The sequence below is a fragment of the Sinohyriopsis cumingii genome, chromosome 1 (genome assembly GCF_028554795.1).
Source record: "Sinohyriopsis cumingii isolate HCF-2022 chromosome 1, ASM2855479v2, whole genome shotgun sequence".
Taxonomy (NCBI): Eukaryota; Metazoa; Mollusca; class Bivalvia; order Unionida; family Unionidae; genus Sinohyriopsis; species Sinohyriopsis cumingii.
The window spans coordinates 67,936,526-67,958,684 of NC_142961.1; the positions used below are offsets into that span (position 1 = coordinate 67,936,526).

Below are 22,159 nucleotides of genomic sequence, written 5' to 3' on the forward strand. Positions count from 1 at the left end.
ATCGGCTTGTTTTTGATGATCGATGCCTTCCAATCCGGTGCGATTTCTGGAAAATTTTCGTCGAATGGGTTTGTAAAGGTATTCATGGCTTGTTCTTGTTACCATCGTTGCACTTGAGGTAAACGGATACTTTTCTGTCGGGTTTCGGCAGCTTGATACAAATTGTAAACTGTTCCGTATCTCGCAGGACGGGTTCGATCGTAGTAAATGCTGGCTAACAATTTGTCCATGAGGACTATCTTTCTCTTTAAACATTTACACACTCTTGACTGATGATACTTTGGATGGGGTTAGGTGGTGGTTTGGAAAGGGCTTTACATGCCCGACATGCCACGGGAGTAGAAGTCGACGCTAGTGGTGGTGGTAATGGGATGGCGTTTGTCTTACTTTTTTGTTTCACTTCTGGTTTCCCTTCTTTCTTTTTCACTTCTGTCGAAGGAGGAGTGGACATCATCTTTTTATCCCACGCTTTGAGTTCTTCTCGTTGGTGTGTGGAAGAAGGCGTCAACAAGGACGCTGAAATCTTACTTAGGATGGGAGCAGATGATGGTGTTTGAAAGACTTCTCATGTCTTTTCTTCCTCGGGCTACTGTGGGGCTGGGTCTGTCTTCGTCACTAAGGGTGGTGGTGGTGGTGATGGACTTTTCATCAAGGTCTTAAAATGTTTCAGAGTAGGTCAAACTCTTTGTTCTAAAGCTTTCTGATGAAAGAGTTGAAGTCACCGTTGCGATTTTTCCGTTTCTGACAAATCGCTGTCATCCTCCAACGGTTGCAATTCGTGTTGTAACTGGGACAACATGGTCAGTTGAGGATTCGGAGGTAAATGTGGGGTACGTTGTTTTTCACAACAAATGGAATTCCCTCCATCTATTGTAAGGCATTAAAGTCAGTTTTCGTCGTTTCATTAGATTCCAAAGGTCGCGTCCGAGATCTTTTGACCCCAGAGGTCTTTTTAATCTTCTTGATCCTTTTTTATCTTTGACCCATCATTTGTGAAGCAGCTCAAGTCATGAGTCCTGTATTCAGTGTTCCCAATGTTCCTTTCAGGACGGATGCTTACAACAGGTGTCTAAATCCTCCACGTTACACCAACATCTTTTTCTTTTGACGGATGGGTATTTCCTTTCGTTTAGCGAAGAACGTATCGATGCTTGGCTAAGCATTCTTTCTGATGTTATGACAAAGTTATCGTGCCTTTCAAGACATTCAGGCAACATTCGCACACAGTATCGGCGAAGATTTTGGAGGCCGTTTAGACGAGTTGTTTTCGCATGGGCGGAGGGGCTTTGGACAGGACTGACAAGTCCCAAATGTTTGGCTAAACGAGGAGGCAATCCTTTTCTTTTCTTTTCTTTTGGGGTAGAAGGGTGATGAATTCTGGGGGGTGACATATGTGTTGTTCTGGAGCACGCAAAAAAATACAATAATGTCGATGACTTGGCATACGCCCTTTGATCTTAATTTTGAGTGGAGTACTTTTGGAGCAGGTAGAAGGGGTTTGTAACCAGTCTTTTTTGATGAACTCTTTGACTATCGCTTCCTCAAAAGCGTGGAGACATTTCTTTCTTTATCGCCAAATAATCCTCCCCTTTGTTTGCTCCTCTTTGTCTTTTGACGATGGAGTATTTTTGGGGGGTTTGACGTCGATACTTGGTTTAGCCTTGTTTCGTATGCCGGGTCAAACGACGAGACTTCCCTTTTCTTTTTCCCTTTCCTTTTCAGACAGATGAACGACGATAGTGGTGGTAGTGTGCTCTTCTGTTAGGTGACAGTTCTGTTTGTTCCTTAGCACCCACAAAAAATTCACTGACGTCCTTTTACCTTATTTCTTTTTTGAAGTAATATTTTTGATATAGTTGTCTGGGTGAATGGCCTGTCTATTTGACGAACTCTCTGGTTATCGCATTATCACCGAAAAATCCTCCCATCTGGTTGCGTTTCTGTTTCTTTGGACGATGGGGTCTTTTCTGGAGTAGTCGTCGAAGCATGGCTAAGCGAATTTTCAATTGCCTGGCGAAACGACGAGACTGTTATTCTTTCCTTTACCTTTTGATCGGCGACATCTCTTTTTTGTTCAGAGCACAAAATCACTGATACCCATCGTTTACCCCAGGTCCTTTTTATAGAGGAATGCGTCGCCACTGACTCTTGGTCCGTCGTATCATTTTCATGGCAGGCGTCACTCGACGTTGATATGTTCGCAGCTGACTAAATCGGGGCAGCTCTTGCTTGGATAAATACAATTAACTCTGTAACATACCCGATCTCTCCTGGAATTTGATTTTGGAGGCAGATACTTTGTTAGCAGCTGCCTCAGCAGCGAAATATGTGGAGGGTGTCACAGCTATAGGAAACGTTCCCAGAGACACGGGTTTCCATTTGTTTTATCAAATAAGGAAATACGCGTATCAAATTGGGTTTGACTGGAATCACCAGCAACGGAAAAGTGGAAGAACCTGAGGCTACTGGAGACGAGATCACAGTCGCTTCAGGTCGTGACTTGGCGATGTAAGGTTGCATCCTAGCCACAGTGCCTCTCTTGTGGGTAGAAGCTGCTTTCTGGGGGTCTTTTCTTGTTTTTTTTAAAATCTTTTTTCTGGGGTCTTTTCTTTTTCTGGGGCTGTGTCCTGGTCTTGACACCACTGCTCTTTCTCTTCTGGGTACGTTAGGGTCGGGGAGTGGCATTTTTTGGGATGACTTTTGGGGCATTGGGATCCCATTTTAAGAGGGAGCGAATGATGACAACTCTTGAAAACCACTACCTTCAGGTTTCAAAATGATTTTCTTTTTGGGTTGAGTGTCGATGCGGAGATCTGCCGATTGCGTCAAGGCTACTTTGTTTCTGTCAGGAAAGCGTTTGGTTTGATGAGGGATATGAATGATGCCTTGAAGTAATTGACGTGCTGTCAAAGTAAATCAACGTAAGACTTCTGTGAGAATGGCTTCTAATACACGAACACGTATTTGTGGAATTTATTTTGCGACTGATGCCGTACAAGGCATGAATCAATTTAACGGGAAAATGAGACTTACGATGTGTGAGATAGACGAAAAGTGGCCGAGAATTTTATTGAATATGTTAAGTCGACGGGGATGTGGACATGACAGACAAGCCCTCCGTCTTGGCACCAGTATTGAAACAGATGGGTACGACATCGCAAATAATCGGTGGTAGTGGGTTTTAAATTCACAAGTAAGTAGGCGTGATTGGTTTGAGTGGCATCGTCGTTGTCAGCCAAGGTGTTCCTCTCTACTTGGCTAACACTTGTACTTGCGATTTATCTCCAGGACTTTTAAAGAAGACCAAGAGTATTGAGACTGATGGTGCGATGGGTACTTTGTTGAAATACATTTTTGTTGATGTAAATTACACTTGCATTACGACGACGCCCTTTGCGTGTAAACCAGTTTATTTTCTACGTATTCTCCTAACATGTGGTAGAAGATGACCAGATGGGTCTGACTGGGGTCAGACACGATCCCGTCATCTTCGCCAGAAATGCTTTCCACAAACTCGATGAAATCCCCTTGACTTTCTCGCAGGAGACTGAGGGCCAATTGCCGCTCTTTGCAACACCACACGATACGTTGAGGTGGACGATCGATCAAATGATTTGTTCTAACAAAAGTTTGACAAATTCGGTTTTGCCAGAACCGCTCGGTCTAGCAATTACCATGTTAAAGGGGTGGCAAAGAGTCAAGGCCTCCCAAGTGGCACAATCTAACTTTTCGTCGATGAGTTTGAAGGTGGAGGAAGTGGGAGCAGAGATAACACAGGGAGAATTTGTGCAGGGGATGTCACGTTTGAAACGAACACAGAAAAGACAAGAGTTTTCTACTTTTCATGATACGTGTATTTGAAAAACATTTAAAAATTAAACACGAAAGACAAAAATATATAAAAGCCAAATGGTTAAGTACATCGATAAAATACACATCAAAACGATCCAAGTGGAATATAAACAAGTCACTGTACAAAACGTTTTATGAGGAAGGTGTGGAGTCCTATGGGTAATTGTTCTTTGAGTCTCTACACTTGGCACAGTCACACAAGGGTTCTCTCGGAATTGTCTTTCGGGGATACCCATGTCAATGACAGTCCTGTCCTGAAAAGAGTAGTTTTCCTCGGTGTCGGGTACTTCTTCTGACACTGTGGCTAACACAGGTTTAACAGTTACTTTTTTACTGAACGTTTGTATTTATGATCACAAATCTTTGGCATAGCTTGCCGCTTCTTTTTTCCAAGTGTCGAAACCGAAACTTTTCCAGTCACGTATCTTGACAGTGTCAGTGTAAGTCACAAGATACGCACATATATCTTCGTAAACATCTTCAGTGACTAAAAGTTGACAAATCTTTTTTACCGTAGAGGTAGAGAAGCATCGAGACGAAAGCGCAAGGTTTTAAACAGAATTTTTATTTTGTGTACGTTTAAAAGTAACACCCTCGTGTTCTTGGTGGCACTGTGACGTACAGATTGTAAAGAGCCCACAAGGAATTGGCTGGTAAACGAAATCCCAGAAAGGGAGTCACTAAGACACACACAACACGACGAACAAGATTCATTCGATACAATTCGCGTAAAAAGTGTTGGTAATCCGCCACAGTCTGAATAGTGTCATTGATTTCCTTCCACGGCAATGTTGTATCACTGATAATAAAGGTCGTGGCATGATAACAAGTTTTATACCCTCTTTTGTCAGAAGTAGTAAGTGTACTTTTTTCATAGAACTGATCGTACTCCGTCAGTGTATCCAAAATAGTTTAGTCACTAGCTCACACATTACACACATCACATAATTTTCATCAACATACAAAATTTGATAGCGTAAAAGAGTTTGGCAATCCTCTAAGTCTTCCTCTGGAATTCGTTGTAGCATGGACACTATGTAAGTAGAATCGGTAGCAACAAAAATGTTCTGGCCCTTGGTCATTTGATCAATGTCTGACCATTGGAACGCTTTCAGTCGAATCAGTCCTCTTATAGCATTCAGGTACGAGTGGTTAAATCAGTGGTGACGTAACGGATGCAATTGTTCTTTGCGTTTGACTAGTATTTTGACAATCTCGCGGTAAATGCGTTCTCTCAACTCCGCAGGCAAACCACGAATGTTCTCTTGTAAAATACACTGGTCAACAGTGAAATCATTACTGACTTGAAAAGGCCCTAATCTGTAGTATTTTGGTGTGCCGAACACGAATATAACCGTGAAAAATTTGTATTGGCTCTCGTTTTGAAGATATTCATATACCTCATTTTCTATGTTTCACTGTGTAAATTTCTCCAGTAGGACTGCAGCAACATCCGGAATAATGATGTAACATTGCATAATACCATCATGCTCACATCATCCACAGTTGATTGCATCATTTTCTGATGCAATGCAATACTAATGCCATGCGGCTGCTGAAGTAAGTTGACGTCAGCAGTGTACTATACATGTGTAGGCCTATTATACTAATGCCAGGCGGCTGCTGAAGCTGACGTAAGCAGTGTACTATATAAAGCCCAATCAGATAGGTTCAGCATTTAAAATATTTTAGACGTTGTGCGAGACAGTTCAAGCTACTGTTACATAAAACTTATTATTTTATCCATTTACGTACAATAAAGAACAGTAATGCCTCGAAAGTGTGTTAATACCGCGGACAATTTTTGCTATATTTGTGGGGAAGTGACATTTGCCAACCAGAAGAAAAGTATCAATTCTCAAGTGAAGAAGGCATATCATCTTTACTTCGGATGCAAGGTTGGTGACCAAGACAAGCCTTGGGCTCCGCATATATGCTGTGCTACATGTACAACACAGCTTTCACAGTGGTTGAATTGCAAAAGGTCATCAATGCCGTTTGCAGTCCCAATGGTGTGGAGAGAGCCAAGCAACCACCTAAATGACTGTTACTTCTGCTTGGTTCCTCCTCTTTCCGGCGGAATAACGAAGCGAAAGAAGTCGAGAATAGTCTACCCAAACATTCCGTCTGCATTGAGACCAGTTCCACATGGTGAGGGACTTCCTATTCCAGAACCTCCAGCAGAATATTCTCTTGATTCATCTGACGAAGACAAAGGTGAGTCGACCTGTTCTTCTCCTGGTCCATCAGCATGCAGTGATCCAGATTTTCACTGTGGTGCATCATCAACCCCACACAGAATAACACAGGAAGAACTAAATGACCTGATTCGTGATTTGGACTTATCAAAGAACAAGGCAGAATTGCTAGGATCAAGACTCCAACAATGGAATCTTCTAGAAGAAGATGTCACAATTACTGCATATCGAAAGCGCCACCAGCAATTGGAGCCTTTCTTCAGAAAGGAAAGTAATCTGATATTCTGTTCCGATATTGAGGGCCTCATGAATGCTTTAAAAATCACTCATGACCCACAAGAATGGAGACTATTTGTGGACTCTTCGAAACTGAGTCTCAAGGCTGTGCTTTTGCACAATGGAAACATTCTTCCATCTATTCCAGTAGCGTATGCTGTCCACATGAAAGAGACATACGATAACTTAAGGCAGCTACTGAATTCCATTGAGTATAACAAGTACAGCTGGCACCTCTGTGGTGATTTGAAGGTAGTTGCCCTTTTAATGGGACTGCAGCAAGGATATACAAAATACATGTGTTTCTTATGCGAGTGGGATAGCCGAGCAAGGGAAATGCACTACACGAGGAAGGAATGGACTCACAGGCAGAATGTAGCCATTGGAGAGAAGAATATCCAACACCCAGCTCTGGTTGAGGCTCAGAAAATCTTGCTACCACCCCTTCACATCAAACTAGGTTTGATGAAGAACTTCGTGAAAGCCATTGACCGGACTTTGCCAGCATTCCGATACCTGCATGAAAAATTCCCTCGACTCGGCGAAGCAAAGATTAAAGAGGGAGTTTTTGTGGGTCCTCAGATTCGAGAGCTTTTCAAAGATGACCGGTTCAACAACTTGCTGGAAGGTGACGCGAAACAAGCATGGAATGCTTTTCGCCTAGTTTCTACAAACTTCCTCGGAAATGTTAGGGCAGAAAACTATAAGGAACTAGTAGAAGACATGTTGATGAAGTATAAGAAACTTGGCTGCAATATGTCTCTAAAGATTCACTTCCTTCATTCCCATTTGGATTTCTTTCCTAGCAACTGTGGTATTGTTAGTGATGAACACGGCGAACGTTTTCATCAAGATATCGCAACAATGGAACAAAGATACCAGGGAAAATGGTCCACTACAATGCTGGCTGACTACTGCTGGACACTCCTCAGAGATGCTCCCGAACAGCTGTACAAGAGACAGGCGAAGAAATCTAAGATGTAGTCAATGACTTGATTTTTTATAGGTAGGCTATTACAGTTGACCTTTTACTATTGGAATGCATTTCGTTATGTAAACATTAATTTCTTGCAGATTACAAAAAAACTAGAGCCAATTTTGCAATTTGACTGTCATATTCGTGTTCAGCACATAAAAATTGATAAGAATTGACTAATTTTATTTCAGTAACATGACTTTTGTAAAAATTTGTTGTCCAGTGATATCCATCTAGAGATTACTGAGGTGGTCCCACAAAAGGTAGGTAGTGACAGTTAGTAGACCATCTTGCTTGTTCAAGGTAAACTGAATCTTTTTGCAACCACACGTTAAGTGACACACCACAACTGAAGCACTTGACTGTATCACCCTCGCCCAAGTAGACAAATCCGGCTCTGGCTAGTTTTTCGGACGTAGGTCCTCCCATATATTAGGCTACTTTCCTTTGAAAGCATGGAAACGACTTTCAAGGTCGAGGTGTTCAGACAAACGCACAGGGAACGAATATTCTTCTTTCACAGGTTCATTTCGATGACGATACGTTGAAACCCGCAGTAATTTGCTTAGGCATGGATGACATCCGTATGGTGGTAACACATGGTTTGACGTTGATGATGATTTTGACAATGAAAACTAATCAAAAGTCCACGATAACGAGTGTCATCGCTTTCGCATCCATCAGGTTTGACACGCACAACATTACTTTTCATGGTAGGTGTAGTAGTAGTAGTGGTGGTAGTAGTAGTAGTAGTCATAGTAAAGTTCCCATGATGTCGTACTGAATCGCTGAGGTCACAGCATATGGCATCCCTGCAATCGCAAGGCACAGCATAGCACTCCACTTGAGAATCGTCGAACTTGAATGATGTCTGTTTGAAAGGATTCATCTTTCTCGCTTGGAGTTGTAGTCACAATGAACTGTCGGTCTTGGACGTTTTCCTACTTTATATGCTGACAAATAGCGACGTGTCCGTAACGTAGAGTGAAGTAGTTGGGGAACCGCACTCGCTTGTGATACAGGATTTGATACATCTTTTCCAAAGGTCGACTGTCTATTTGGTGTGTGGTTAAACGTACAATCTTGTGCGGTTCGTAGGTGGTCACTTTAAAATCTTTATCCTCTTCAGACTGCAAGACTTTTTTCAATGCCCCAAAGTTCACCACTTGACTGGTGCAATAATTGAGAGTACATCCTTTCATTTGATACTCGGTGTACACTTCTTCTTGTGGGTTACTGTATTCGTAGCCGTAATTTGAGGGAACGCCTCTAGCAAAACAAAGACTCTTGTGTCGTCGGGGTGCTCGTCCGTCCAGGATCCTATGTGTTGTCCTTTGTCAATCTGACTGTGAGGCAATGGATGTAGATGCAACTGTCCATGTCAAAATACAGAACACGGTTTCCAAACAGTTCTAAAGCTTCGTACAATTTAAAACGAGCATGGGCTGTCACGTAGTCCGCATTTCTAAAGTCGTCGGCCTGGACAAAGTCCAGTATTTCTTCGTAATTGACTAAGATCAAGTCCTCACCAAGGACGTCCACGTGTTTCATGTATTTGGTTTTGTCGTGAATCATCTGGAAGTAGGAGGAAGGTTCTGTCAAATACTCCTTCTTGGGGAAAACACGGATGTTGTGCCATTTATCAACAAAAAAAAATCAATATCACATTGGCAAACGATCGCCTTCCTTCGTTTTTCTCTATATAGTCTAAAGTGATACCTTCCTGCTCCCAGTATTTCTCTTTGAATTTCGTTTGATCTTCGTGAGTGTGAAACCAGGAAGGATAGCCGCTGACTTCTTGTTTCATTTTCAAAAAGGCATCCCCGTAGTTTGCAAAAGTTCCCTTCTGAGACTCGTCGTTCTTGTGGTACTGTTCTCTCTTGGGAAAGTGGTAAATTTCGTATTTCTAGTAATTGGTACCCCCAGTCCAGAGCTTTAAACGATTCCACGCTGACGCACGTTCTTGTCAAGAAGCGTTCCTTCTCGGTGTGCTGCACGGCCGGTCTTGTTTTCGGCACAAGCACAACACATGAGAAACATCAGTTTTCCTTGGCAATGGTGATGTAAAACGAGATGGTACAAGTCTGTGGGAGGCAACACTTTGCACTTGATTAATCCTTCGTATTTTCGAATGTTGTCCACGTCGATGTGTTCCGTCAGCAATTGTGGGATCCCTGCGGATAAGTGACACTTTTTGCACACGTAAAGATACAGTGAACACACTTCCAAGTATTTTATTTCTTCTCATATCTCCTCGTAGGCGTGGTACAGTAAACAGGTGGCATTCGTTCTTCCTCCATTCAAACTATTGCGCGGGTTCAGAAGGTCCACCAACTTGTAACTTTCCACGATACGCTTAAAATTCGGGTTCGGTTTTCAAACGGTAATCAAACTCATGTTCCCACATTTTCACCACTTCATATCCTTGCTGTTCTAACTTTAAACGACGCTGACATGTGGGCCCGTACAAGTCTTCCATGATACCATGAAAAACTAATTTTGGGTGTGCTGTTGAGGTCAGCAGTTCGGACATCCATGAAATAAGCAACCGTTAAACTCGTACAAGATCTTATTATTTTCTAAGTCCCAACCATCCACCGAATATTTTCCAATGGCTTTTCCTCCGTTTCGGGCGTGTTGGATCCATTTGTCTTCCTTGTAACACATGTACTATAGCCATGGTAGAATTTTGAGCGAGTATTGACGTTTGACAAAGTTCGTCGTTTGAGTTAGTATGACAGCCAGGGTCTTCTCGGGTTTGAATCGTTTGCGATACACTAAAGAACACGCTTTGGCGATGGTGCAGGCTTTTTTCAAAGAGTCAATCCCTCCCTGCTCAATGAATAATTCTCAAAATTTTCCACAGAAACACCTTAAAATGTCAAAGTCTGATCGACAATAAATTAACATTTCTTCATGAAAGTCAGCGATCCGAGGCGTGCGTTTGGTACCAAGTGTATAAAATTTCTCGTTGTTCGGTGCGCATGTTGTCGGGGTCGTAGTCGTGAACATCAGGCAAATGGGGTAGAACAGCTTGTTGATTGGCTTCGGTATTGAAAAAAGTGCAGAAATTACCATTGGCCATTTCTGTCATTCCAAACGTTTTAGCCATTCGACTCAAAGGCATTGCCAAGTGACTCATCGAATCTATATCTGCACTTGTCCTACTTGCGTGGAAATGATTTTGGCTCCGTTCAAAGTCACTTTAGGAATTTCGGTGCTATGTTCCGTTTAGTATTTCAAAAGAAATTGTCCATCGTATCCAGAGAAATTGTGAGTCATCATGGTGCAATAGCAATGGCAATCTCCGCAGCGTTCGATGATCTCTTCACTCCACGTTTCGTCGATAGGGTCTAAGATCCATTGGGCAAAATGGATCAGCGTGTTAGGTCCCCGAATGATTTTTTTCACGTCCTCCAGGAATCTGCTACGATGAGGTTAATAATAAAAGATCAGTTCTTGGATGCATTTCTCGCACGCTCAATGAGCTACGCAGAAATTAGGAATGTGAATTTCAGTCTCTTTCATGCATTCGAAATCGAAAATGATGAAATTTACTTTCTTTATGTGGTCATCTTCTTCCTCCTCCTGTGAGGTTTGATAATTTTGAATGTAGCATTCTGTTTCCAAGTCCACGATTTGGTGACAAATATGACATCGTTTCTTTCCTGGACAAATGTGTGCCTTGTCATTATTGCTACGTCTAACTTGTCCACAAGTAGGACACAGTCTCAGGAGTAGAAAAGCACTTTTTATTGCGTCTTGAGATGTGGTTGGTAACAGGTTGCGCTGAAAAAAGTGCGCTGATAAGTTGGGCAATGCATTAGTTTTGTCCTTCGTCAAGACAGGGTTCAGAGGCCAATGATTCCTCACATTTTTATCAACAATCCATATGTTGCTCTTGGTTGTTATAGCTATAGTCACATTTCTCACAATAATAACCGTATCCGAGGAATCCGGTTATACTGGTGATGACATCAAAATGTTCAAAGTGATGATAAACGCGAATGTATTTTCCATCTCTGAAATATTTGCCTTGAAACAACAGAGGTCCACGCACTTCTTGAAGTCAAGATACATGTTATCATTGTCAAGAGAAAGGACATTGGTCTTCAGACTGCCCTTAGAAACAACAGGAGTAGGAGATAGAGAGTTGTTCAGAACAGGAAGAAGAGGTACCTCCCGTAAAGGAAGATTCCAGACGCGTCCAGAAACGGACGAAAAGAAGACGAAAATAAAGTGAGGAAGAAGAGGAAAAATCTGTGACAGTGAACAAATTCAAAAACAGGAGAGAGTGAAAAGACAAAGAAGTTTATGAACTTTTTAAGGTGTTGTCTTGTGAAATTGGATTGTAAATTTCTAAAGAGAATTTACCATAAAGAAAAACGTTTCCCTTGGTTTTGATTTTTATAATAATTATAAGGACCTACACTCACCCACGTCCATCATGGGAAAAACTTGATTTTAGTTTTGCTTGATTTTTGCAAATATTGAGTAGTCTCTTTTCGTAAGAGATGGGTGGTCCTAAGAGGGAGCGTTGTGTGTTTGCTTTTGTATTTTTTACATAAAAACAAACTCAGGAACGGGAAGTCTCTTTGCCACGTCCAAGGCCTACTTCTGGACCTGCTTCTGTCGATGATATGGTAGAGATCACTAGCGTTGGTATCTCAGGCGTAGCGGGAGTGTTAACGGGATCGGAGTGTTTGACCCGGGAAGATCTTTTTCTCTAGAGTCGTATTAAAGAAGACTGATACATTTGTTTCAGATTCTTTAACTCTACCAAAGTCTCATTCACACACACACACACACACACACACACACATATATATATATATATATATATATATATATATATATATATATATATACATACATACATACATATTTATATAGTGATATATACCGTTTCAAAATATGCCTTGGATATGAACATAAATAAAAAACGAAGATGTCTTTAGGGACCTGTTTGAAAGGAATAACTTGAAAAAGCACGGTCAGCTGGAGAAATAAAATTTTATATTGTAAACGTCAGTGAATTATTGGCGAAAAAAATAATGAGTATTTTTTAAATTCAGACAAAAAGCGCCTGTATTGCAAATATCTGATCGAATTCTTGATAATACAACGTGTAATTTACTTAACTGAAACCAGAAAATTGGTAGATATATTACAAAACCGCCACTTTAGATTCGATAGATAATACCATCGATCTACTTACATATTACTACTCCAATCGAGAAAGGAATAAAAGAGATATAAAGTGTGGATTAACTTATTCGGCTATTTCACAACAGAAGCCTATGGAATGATGTGATATAAAATAGGTAACAAAGTCAGGATCTTATAATGGAAGTCTAGTTTTGCCAAAGGCTGTATCTATAATTTCACAGAAGAAAGGTTTATGAAGCCTTTCCCCCCAAAAATTAAAACATTTTCAAAAGAGTTGTTAATCTGATAATACTATGGTAAACAGTTATCAACATTTGAAAAATATAAAATTGCAATTTTGATTTTTAAAATATATTTAAAATCCAGTTTTGATACAGCTGGGGCTGTTCTTGAAACATTAAGGTAGTCTGCATGCGAAAACCAATCTCATATTTTCCCAAAATATCAAGGTATGCGTGAATAGCCTCTTACTAGAGAATATCTTTGGTTGTCGCATGTGGACTATATGAAACATGATAAAATTTACGTCCCGCGGCGTTCATTGGTTTCTTGAATCTCTACAACGGTCACATATTAACTGTATCTAAATTGACGAGTCCGCTATAGTGTACGCATACGATGATTCTGATATATACCAAAATGACTATAGGTCGACTGTCATATATATATAATTTTGTTCTTAAATAATTTGGTTTGTGTTCTTCAGAAATGCAAATTTTGAAATGTTTCTGCATCTTCAAGGACCTCAAAAACCAGCGTAATTGATAACATGGTTTATGTTTTGGACAGAAGAAACGTTTTGAAAACTATCTAACACCCGTGTCAATTTCAGATGTGATCTCGTTTGCTCTCCTCCTTAACGAATAGAAAAATTAAGACACACCGTGTTCTTAGCTCACCCCTTATGTCCCTCGCCATATAGGTCAAACAATTCAAGTACAATTTGTCATAATGAATATTTTTCTCCTTTTCTTTGAAAAATAACTGACGTTCAAATGTCGCCCGTTACCTGTAATCTTTTTGTCTATTTTCTGATCGCGTTTTGGGACATTGTGAATATTGCGATGAGAGTGGTTAAATTAAATATGGAAGACATGCATGAGGGATTCATACCCACAACAACAATAATGAGCACATTACGGTGTTATTTTACTAATGGGGTCTAGAAGGTAAGGAATGATGATAGAAATAATGATGACAATGTATCATTCCCCTACCATGATCAATTAAAATCACATTTATTGTTTTAATTCGTTTTGCAGACTATATTCACAGTCTTAAAGGACGACAAACCTCTTCAGAGAATGTAATAATAATGGTCACAAGAAGTCAAACATAATCATATAAACTTGAAATTCAATGTCATCTGACATTGTTTATTTGAAATACAATCTTTTAGGAATATAAACTTCATAAAGAGAAAATGATGTGACGTATATCTGGATATTTATAATGGGCACTCTTTAGTTTCCATCTCACATGATATAAAATTCAAACAACGCAAGGAAATAAATGCAATAATATGGCATGATTTGCTCCAGAAACGAAATTTAGAGCGATTTCCCGATTATATTAATCACTGAATATACACGAGCTTAAGGGATAACTACTACTTACTTCAGAAACATATTTTTTTAAACCATAAATAAGTAGGTAATGTTGAGTTCTAATTGGGCATGCCGTAGTAATGATGTCAACGATACGATCATGGGTAGGGGACCAATTATCTGTCATACTTTACATTTTGTGTTTTCATTCAATCTATTCCTGAGACCCATTTAGTATAAAAAGTACCTAGTACCTGTTCACTCGTCGTCTTGGCGATACCTGGGTCAAAACTGTTATCATATATATGTGAACAAGTGCCTCACACGCTGTACAGTTTTTAGGGGGTTTTTTTTTCTCTCTCTCTCTCTCTCTCTCTCTCTCTCTCTCTCTCATAAAATTGTTATTATAAATATATCACATTTTAGGACCAATCATCAGGGAATATTTGTTTTCCATTGTTTATAACATAAACTAAGCTTTTCTCCGGAATGATGTATAAGCGAAACAGCTTTAGTTTTGAACACAGTATCACATTCGGCTATTATTAATGTACAATGCGTATGCACTACAGTTTCGTAAAAATATATGATTAAGAAATACATAAATTGACTTTTCTAGGGCGATTCTGGCAAGATTTTGACAGTAATTCAGCGATAAACATAAACATGCGCGAAACGTTTTAAATGAAAATAAAAATCGGTGTCATATGTATTCCGCCCAACCTAATGGAACTATATTCATTGTTTTGTTATGTATATTTAATTTGCATTGTTTGTTAGTTTCTTTTATTTTTTTATTTCTCTATATCCTTTTGTAATATAACATTTTATTTGGGCTTTTAGTCTTGTCCAAAATCAAGTTTATTTTTTACTTGATATGAATTATTAATCTATTTATGTTATTCTGTAAACATCTGATACATCGTTAAATATTCTCGGTCTGTATGGGTTTAATATCAGGATCAGAATGAATAGAACTAAACATGTTTATTTGGGTCTGATTCAAGGTCATTGGCATTCCCCTACAATTTACCTAGCGTATCTGACATAGTCCAGGTTATATACTATAATTTTAGCACCAGGCTTTCTAAAAATAACAAACATGTTTTTTGTAGACATTACGAAGTTTCTAGAAGGTTCTGTTGCCATTAGAACTTTTTTTGAAAAATGCTAATTGTGACAACTTGTGTCTGTAATCCTAAGTTTTGTTTACGGATTTAATTGGCAATATCGTACGTTCTTTTTTTTCTTCATTTTCACTTTGTATTCTTGAGAAATAAATTATTTGTTAAATTTTGCAAAGCTTGTTGATTCTCACTCTTTTCTTTTGCTTCTTTTAAGAGCATAAACTCGTAACGATTTAACATTGTTTCAAAATGAAGTTTCATAGTTTTATCCTTGACCATTGTTCACATTGCATGCAAAATCCGCAATTTAGGATAAAGTTTTTCAGCATTATGCGTGATAGGAGCTCTTTAGCCAACATATCTATAAATCATGAATATAGGTACTAATAGATACGGTCTTATCGAATTAGTCTATTAATGAAATGGAATGTAGAAATACTCACTTACCACGATAAAGACTGTGCACATATAATTAAATCTCACTCGTTCTATATTTGAGAATATAAAACAAATTAGAGAATACAATCAAATAAACATAGCCTGTGATTGTCGAAAAAAAAACTTAAAAATTTTCGCAGAGTTCCAATATTAAAATTATATGTCACGCTTTTATAATTGGAGAAACACTTACCTGCAGTATAAATAGTTATGCAGATTGGTGTCATAGAACACAAGCAAAACGTAAGTAGTAAATAACTGATGTATGACTTTTCCTGCAGCAAGCTAAAGATCCAACATGGCGACAAAATGAAACTTTTACTTACCGGTAACATTTTTCTATCGATAAGTGTTGTAAGAGACAACTTCTACAATGACATGAAACAATATATCCAGTTTTACCACACAATTGATACAAGTGCTACCCCTATATGGAATATAATTAGCTTGCACGAACACTGTTTGATTGTTCAAATATTTGATGAATGGTATACCGATACGAGAATATCGTGGATACAGAAGTGAGCTATATGCATCAGCAAGCGAATTTAATTATTCCATCAGGAGACACACAAGATCTTTATAATCAAAGTTGCGTTTTCAGAATTCTGATGATGCAACTTATATGGTCGATAGTATCAATACTTCACCGTGTAGTCAATATCTTCTCATCAAAAGAACACTTTTTGCCATTTAACTGTTTAACTCTTCATCTTACAGTTTTGTTGGCAATACATCATTTTCAGTTAAAAAAAACTCAAGACACTTTGCATCTTGTAAATACAAGTCTACCATAAATCCAGCATTTTCACAAAATATTTGATGCTTATTATGGTTTTGTAGTATTCCCCATAAAAATATTATATAGTGACCCGCCACGGAATGCTAGCTTGGTCAGATTACTTGCTTTCATTCTTCAATTTATCTAAATGTGCACATCGTCTATAAAAATAAAAGAGTTCATTTTTTAGCTTCACAGTAATAATAATTCTAGAAACGTATCTAATTTAGTAGCAGAATCCGTTAGAAATAAACTGTTTCCAATATATCATTTTCTGTTGTATGTTGTTTTATACATAAGTGTTTGGCAGATAATTATGACAAAATCAAAATGTTGATATATTCTGATTCAACCAAATCTAGTACAATCTTTGTACTTCTACAATTTGTAACACCACATATAATCATATTCTGATGTTCTTTAAGGAAATTTGAGTTAGTAATTATTGCAGGAAGAGATGTCAGGACTGCTTGTCGTTAGGACGTGTAAGACATAGATTCAACTAATTGTTCTGAATATTTACCAGTATAACAGAAACAATAAATATACAAATTATCGGAACTATCAGGTACTAATTTCTTTCCTATAGGTTAAATATTGCAGTCGTTCCCGTTACCCTCAAGTTATTTTCACCTTCTTTAAAACTTACAAATAATTGAAATAGTTAATGACTGTATAATGTAACAATATTCTAGGTTTTTAAAATTTGTTCGTGTTTCTTATGAAATTAATGTAATTTATTGTCATCTAAAACAGAACTTAATGCCAAAATTCTTAATTTAGGCTTGGAAGATAAAAACCAAGTAAAGTTTTAGCTTCCGTTTATTGTTAAGAAGTCTTCTTTCAACTCTTTCTGTAATTCGCTTAAGTTATCATTCGGGAAAAATTTCCCCCTTAAAAATGCTATGATATTATTGCAGCTGACGATGTTTTTTTTAAATTATATTTTAGCCGATCCAGTTTGATACGTTTTCTTTTTAAAATCAATTGTATTCATCACCTTATCGGTTAAGTGTTACCAATTTTTTGTTGGAGTCTTTCATTTACTATACTAATTTAAACTTCCTGTTTGTAGGCCTCTGCTATTTCTCTCCCTGTGTGTGTGTGTGTGTGTGTGTGTGTGTGTGTGTGTGTGTGTGTGTGATTTGGATTTTAAACATAGCTTTAACAATTTTTGAGCCATATCGCTACGAGATCTGCAGTGTGACAGTTTATAATGATGTCTAGGACTGGGGCACCTTTTAATGCTGAGCGCCAAGCGAGGCATCTTTTAGTACCATTTTTGTAAGTCTTTGGTATGACTCGACCGGGGATCGAAATCGGAACATCTCGCATCCGAGGCGGACGCTCTAACAACTATTTCTTTATAATGCTTAATGTCTGAGCCTTGCAGAGCAGTCCGTCTGGTCCATGTTACTTAGATTTAAAAATACACGTTTTTTTCTCAAGCTGTTCTTGATTCATTTAGATAGTGTAAAGCGGTGTCACGTTGTTTCGATACATTGTTAAATAACTTCCTAAGGAATTTGATGATCATCTTTACTAACCTACTCCTGGACCTGGACATGGTACTGATAATAGTCCAGTTCGTACTCCTGATACTAGACACGGTCATGATACAACAGTATAGCAAAACGCCATTGACTGTCTATACAAAGAAGATATCCCGGTCATGCTACAGCAGTACAGCAAAACGCCATTGACTGTCTATACAAAGAAGATATCCCGGTCATGCTACAGCAGTACAGCAAAACGCCATTGACTGTCTATACAAAGAAGATATCCCGGTCATGCTACAGCAGTACAGCAAAACGCCATTGACTGTCTGTACAAAGAAGATATCCCGGTCATGCTACAGCAGTATAGCACAACGCCATTGACGGTCTATACAAAGAAGATATCCCGGTCATGCTACAGCAGTACAGCAAAACGCCAATGGCTGTCTATACGAAGAAGATATCCCGGTCATGCTACAGCAGTATAGCACAACGCCATTGACGGTCTATACAAAGAAGATATCCCGGTCATGCTACAGCAGTATAGCACAACGCCATTGACGGTCTATACAAAGAAGATATCCCGGTCATGCTACAGCAGTACAGCAAAACGCCAATGGCTGTCTATACGAAGAAGATATCCCGGTCATGCTACAGCAGTATAGCACAACGCCTTTGACGGTCTATACAAAGAAGATATCCCGGTCATGCTACAGCAGTATAGCACAACGCCATTGACGGTCTATACGAAGAAGATATCCCGGTCATGCTACAGCAGTATAGCACAACGCCTTTGACGGTCTATACAAAGAAGATATCCCGGTCATGCTACAGCAGTATAGCACAACGCCATTGACGGTCTATACAAAGAAGATATCCCGGTCATGCTACAGCAGTATAGCACAACGCCATTGACGGTCTATACAAAGAAGATATCCCGGTCATGCTACAGCAGTATAGCACAACGCCATTGACGGTCTATACAAAGAAGATATCCCGGTCATGCTACAGCAGTATAGCACAACGCCATTGACGGTCTATACAAAGAAGATATCCCGGTCATGCTACAGCAGTATAGCACAACGCCATTGACGGTCTATACAAAGAAGATATCCCGGTCATGCTACAGCAGTATAGCACAACGCCATTGACGGTCTATACAAAGAAGATATCAAACATAATTGTACAACAAGTTATGAAGAGTATAAGCTACATAAGGCTCATTTTAAAATTATTAATAAAAGATTGTAATACGAAATGTCTGGTGAATCTGATGTTGAAATTTTTATGGTAGGCATTCTCTCCGTGCTATCTTTAACTATATAGCTACATGCTAAAGTAGGTTTTGGAATTAATAGATTGAGAAACTCTGTTAAATAAATGTAGTTAAGCATACTAAATTCCACCAATATGAAATTATCAACCAAAAAAAAAAAAGATAATGCAATCACTCACCAGATAAAAAAAGCTGGATCTGAAACAAATTTATCAATTGTTTTATATACTATATCAGAAACGTGAATTTAAATAAGGGAAAAAGTGTAATAAAAATCGGATTCAAACACTAAAGAAGAGATACAAAGAACGTTAGCTAGGGAAAGAAAATATCATAGACTCTTTACTGATAAAGAAGGAGGTTAATGTATAGTCTGTGTAAATGATGTTAATGTTTTAAATTCAAACATTTTATAAGTGAAATTAGACAGTGACTTGCTTAACATCAATATAAAGACATTAAAAGAAAAAATATTGCCAAAGAAAAATATACAGCTAAATTAGCTCAATTGATTTTGTTTACAAATTTATGAAAGTAAAAGAGCGCATATAGCTTGCCATTTAATGGAATAGAAAATAACTTCAGAATCGGGTCAAAAAAGAAGTGTTACTATTAGGTGAAATGTTACGGTTAAAACGACTGTTCAGAGAAAAATGTGTAACAATTGCTACTGTTTCTGCAACTGTTTGCTATATAGCAACCAGTCTTGCCTTATCCATAGCATATTTTGTAAAAGGGGTTAACACATACTGGTGGATAACTGGCGTTGGCGATAGAGGGGATGATAATGGAGGCTTCGGTATGGGTGGTTGTGGTGATATAGTTAAAGGCAGTAGAATGTTGTTTTCTAAACGCTGAAAAGTGCATTACTTAACAAAAAACGTATCATCATTGTATGATATCATTGGTAGCAAGAACTACTATTTCTGTAATTACCTATAATCTCATTTTGTAATTTATCGCGTTAATTTGCTTGTTCTTGGTCATTGTGCTCAAATGTGTATTCACACTAACAAAACGATTAGATTTGTCATCTGTTAATTAGCAAGCTAAACTCTTAATGTAAAAAAGGTAAATTACACCAGCTTCTACAAGTATGAAAATAACAATAATACACGCTAGCATTTTTCGTTTCATAATTTTTAACGTTAGGTAATGCATTCTTGTCTGTATCGTTCTTATTAGATACCGTACCATTGTCTGTATCGTTCTTATTAGATACCGTACCATTGTCTGTATCGTTCTTATTAGATACCGTACCATTGTCAGTATCGTTCTTATTAGATACTGTACCATTGTCTGTATCGTTCTTATTAGATACCGTACCATTGTCTGTATCGTTCTTATTAGATACCGTACCATTGTCTGTATCGTTCTTATTAGATACCGTACCATTGTCTATATATTTATTCTTGATATTAACAACTGTTTGTGCTCTTGTTTTCTTTTTGTTCCTTTACTATTGGCATATTTTCATTGTATGTTTTTGACGAATTTTTACTGGCGAATTTTCTTTTTCTTTGTTGAAGTCGTTTACAGTTAAGTATTTGCATCATGATGTAGTATATTAGTGTAATCCCCTGATATTCGTCCGTGCAATACATATTTTTTATCTTACCATAGGTCATAATCGATTTTTTCAAACAAATTTATCTATTAAACTTTATTCACACCATCATCTTTTCAATTAGCTGTTAAATTTATCTTATATGCTTTCCTACATATCTCCAACCCTACAATGAATATTAAAGTTCTTACAAAATAATTGAAATTTCTATAGGTCTATGATGTTTGCTGTTGGATTAAGTGACTTATTAGATGATAATGATACTGAGGATTCAGACAGAAGCTTTCTTATCTAGTACATGCAAAACTTATAAATTGATGTTGACAAACTATCTGCAAGATGTCAATATCTTTAACTTACTTCACATATTGCATTTGCTCACCATACCGCCCAATTTAATTGAATTTACTACGCTGCTTATGTCTTTTCAATGTATCAGCGTCATCCGATTTAAAACCGTACTTATATATATATATATATATATATATATATATATATATATATATATATATATATATATATATATATATATATATATATATAGATAGATAGATAGATAGATAGATAGATAGATAGATAGATCTGCTATTTTTACATCAGCTGGTGCATAAGAACTGGTTGCAGGACACGGCTAAGATGTGTTGTTGTTGAATTATTTCTTTTGTTTAACACGTTAACCCCTAGCGTTGAAAATGTGTTTCCTACTCGATTTTCAGGAGAAAATGACAAAAACCTATAGGATTTAAGTGTTAAACGGTGCATTTTGATGACGTCACCAAATTTGAATATTCCTTGCGTATTTATTCACTTGTGCATCGACATTGCACATAAATTACAAATTAAGCCATTCCTTGACGATTTGTAAAAAAATAAAATCCTTGTTAACACTTTAGCCCCTAGCGACGAGTCAACGTGGTAGAAGGTAGTAGTCTACTGCCGAGCTCTGTAGCGTCATGGTCATGCATGATACACTAAAGTGGGTGGTATTATAGAAAGGTAGACAGATGTAGCTCTACAATGATACCAAATAATCTGTAATATCTAGTTGCACTACAAAATACAGATAAAAAACTCATTTTTTGGATCCGACTTTTTTATACCCAAAGTTTGCCCGTGGTCGGAATCCGATTTTGTGTCCGGATTTTAGACTTTTTGGTCTCAGATCTAAGGCAAACCGGTATGAACTGCAAACAGACAGATGAACCTTTGCAAAAAGAAGGATAAGATGGGCATTTGGAATAAAGAGTGGTCTCGATACAAAAATAATGGCTCCGTTTAGCAAAAAAATAAAATATAACTCCAACTTTTATCCTTCTCATGCGCGAGCCAAATAGCCAATGAAAAACGATGTTTCTAACACAACTAGGCAGTATATTATTGAAAGATCACCTGGGATTTGGTGTTTTCGGATCTATTCAAAAATAACTTTCAAAACATGTTTCCTACTCGATTTTCA

General features: G+C 38.0%; 1 protein-coding gene across 1 annotated transcript in view; it reads left to right on the forward strand.

Annotated features, from left to right (window-relative positions):
• Positions 1 to 22,159, forward strand: part of LOC149807061 (epithelial sodium channel subunit alpha-like) — an 89,085-nt gene that overhangs the window by 16,678 nt on the left and 50,248 nt on the right. The gene's annotated exons all lie outside the window — the stretch shown is intronic.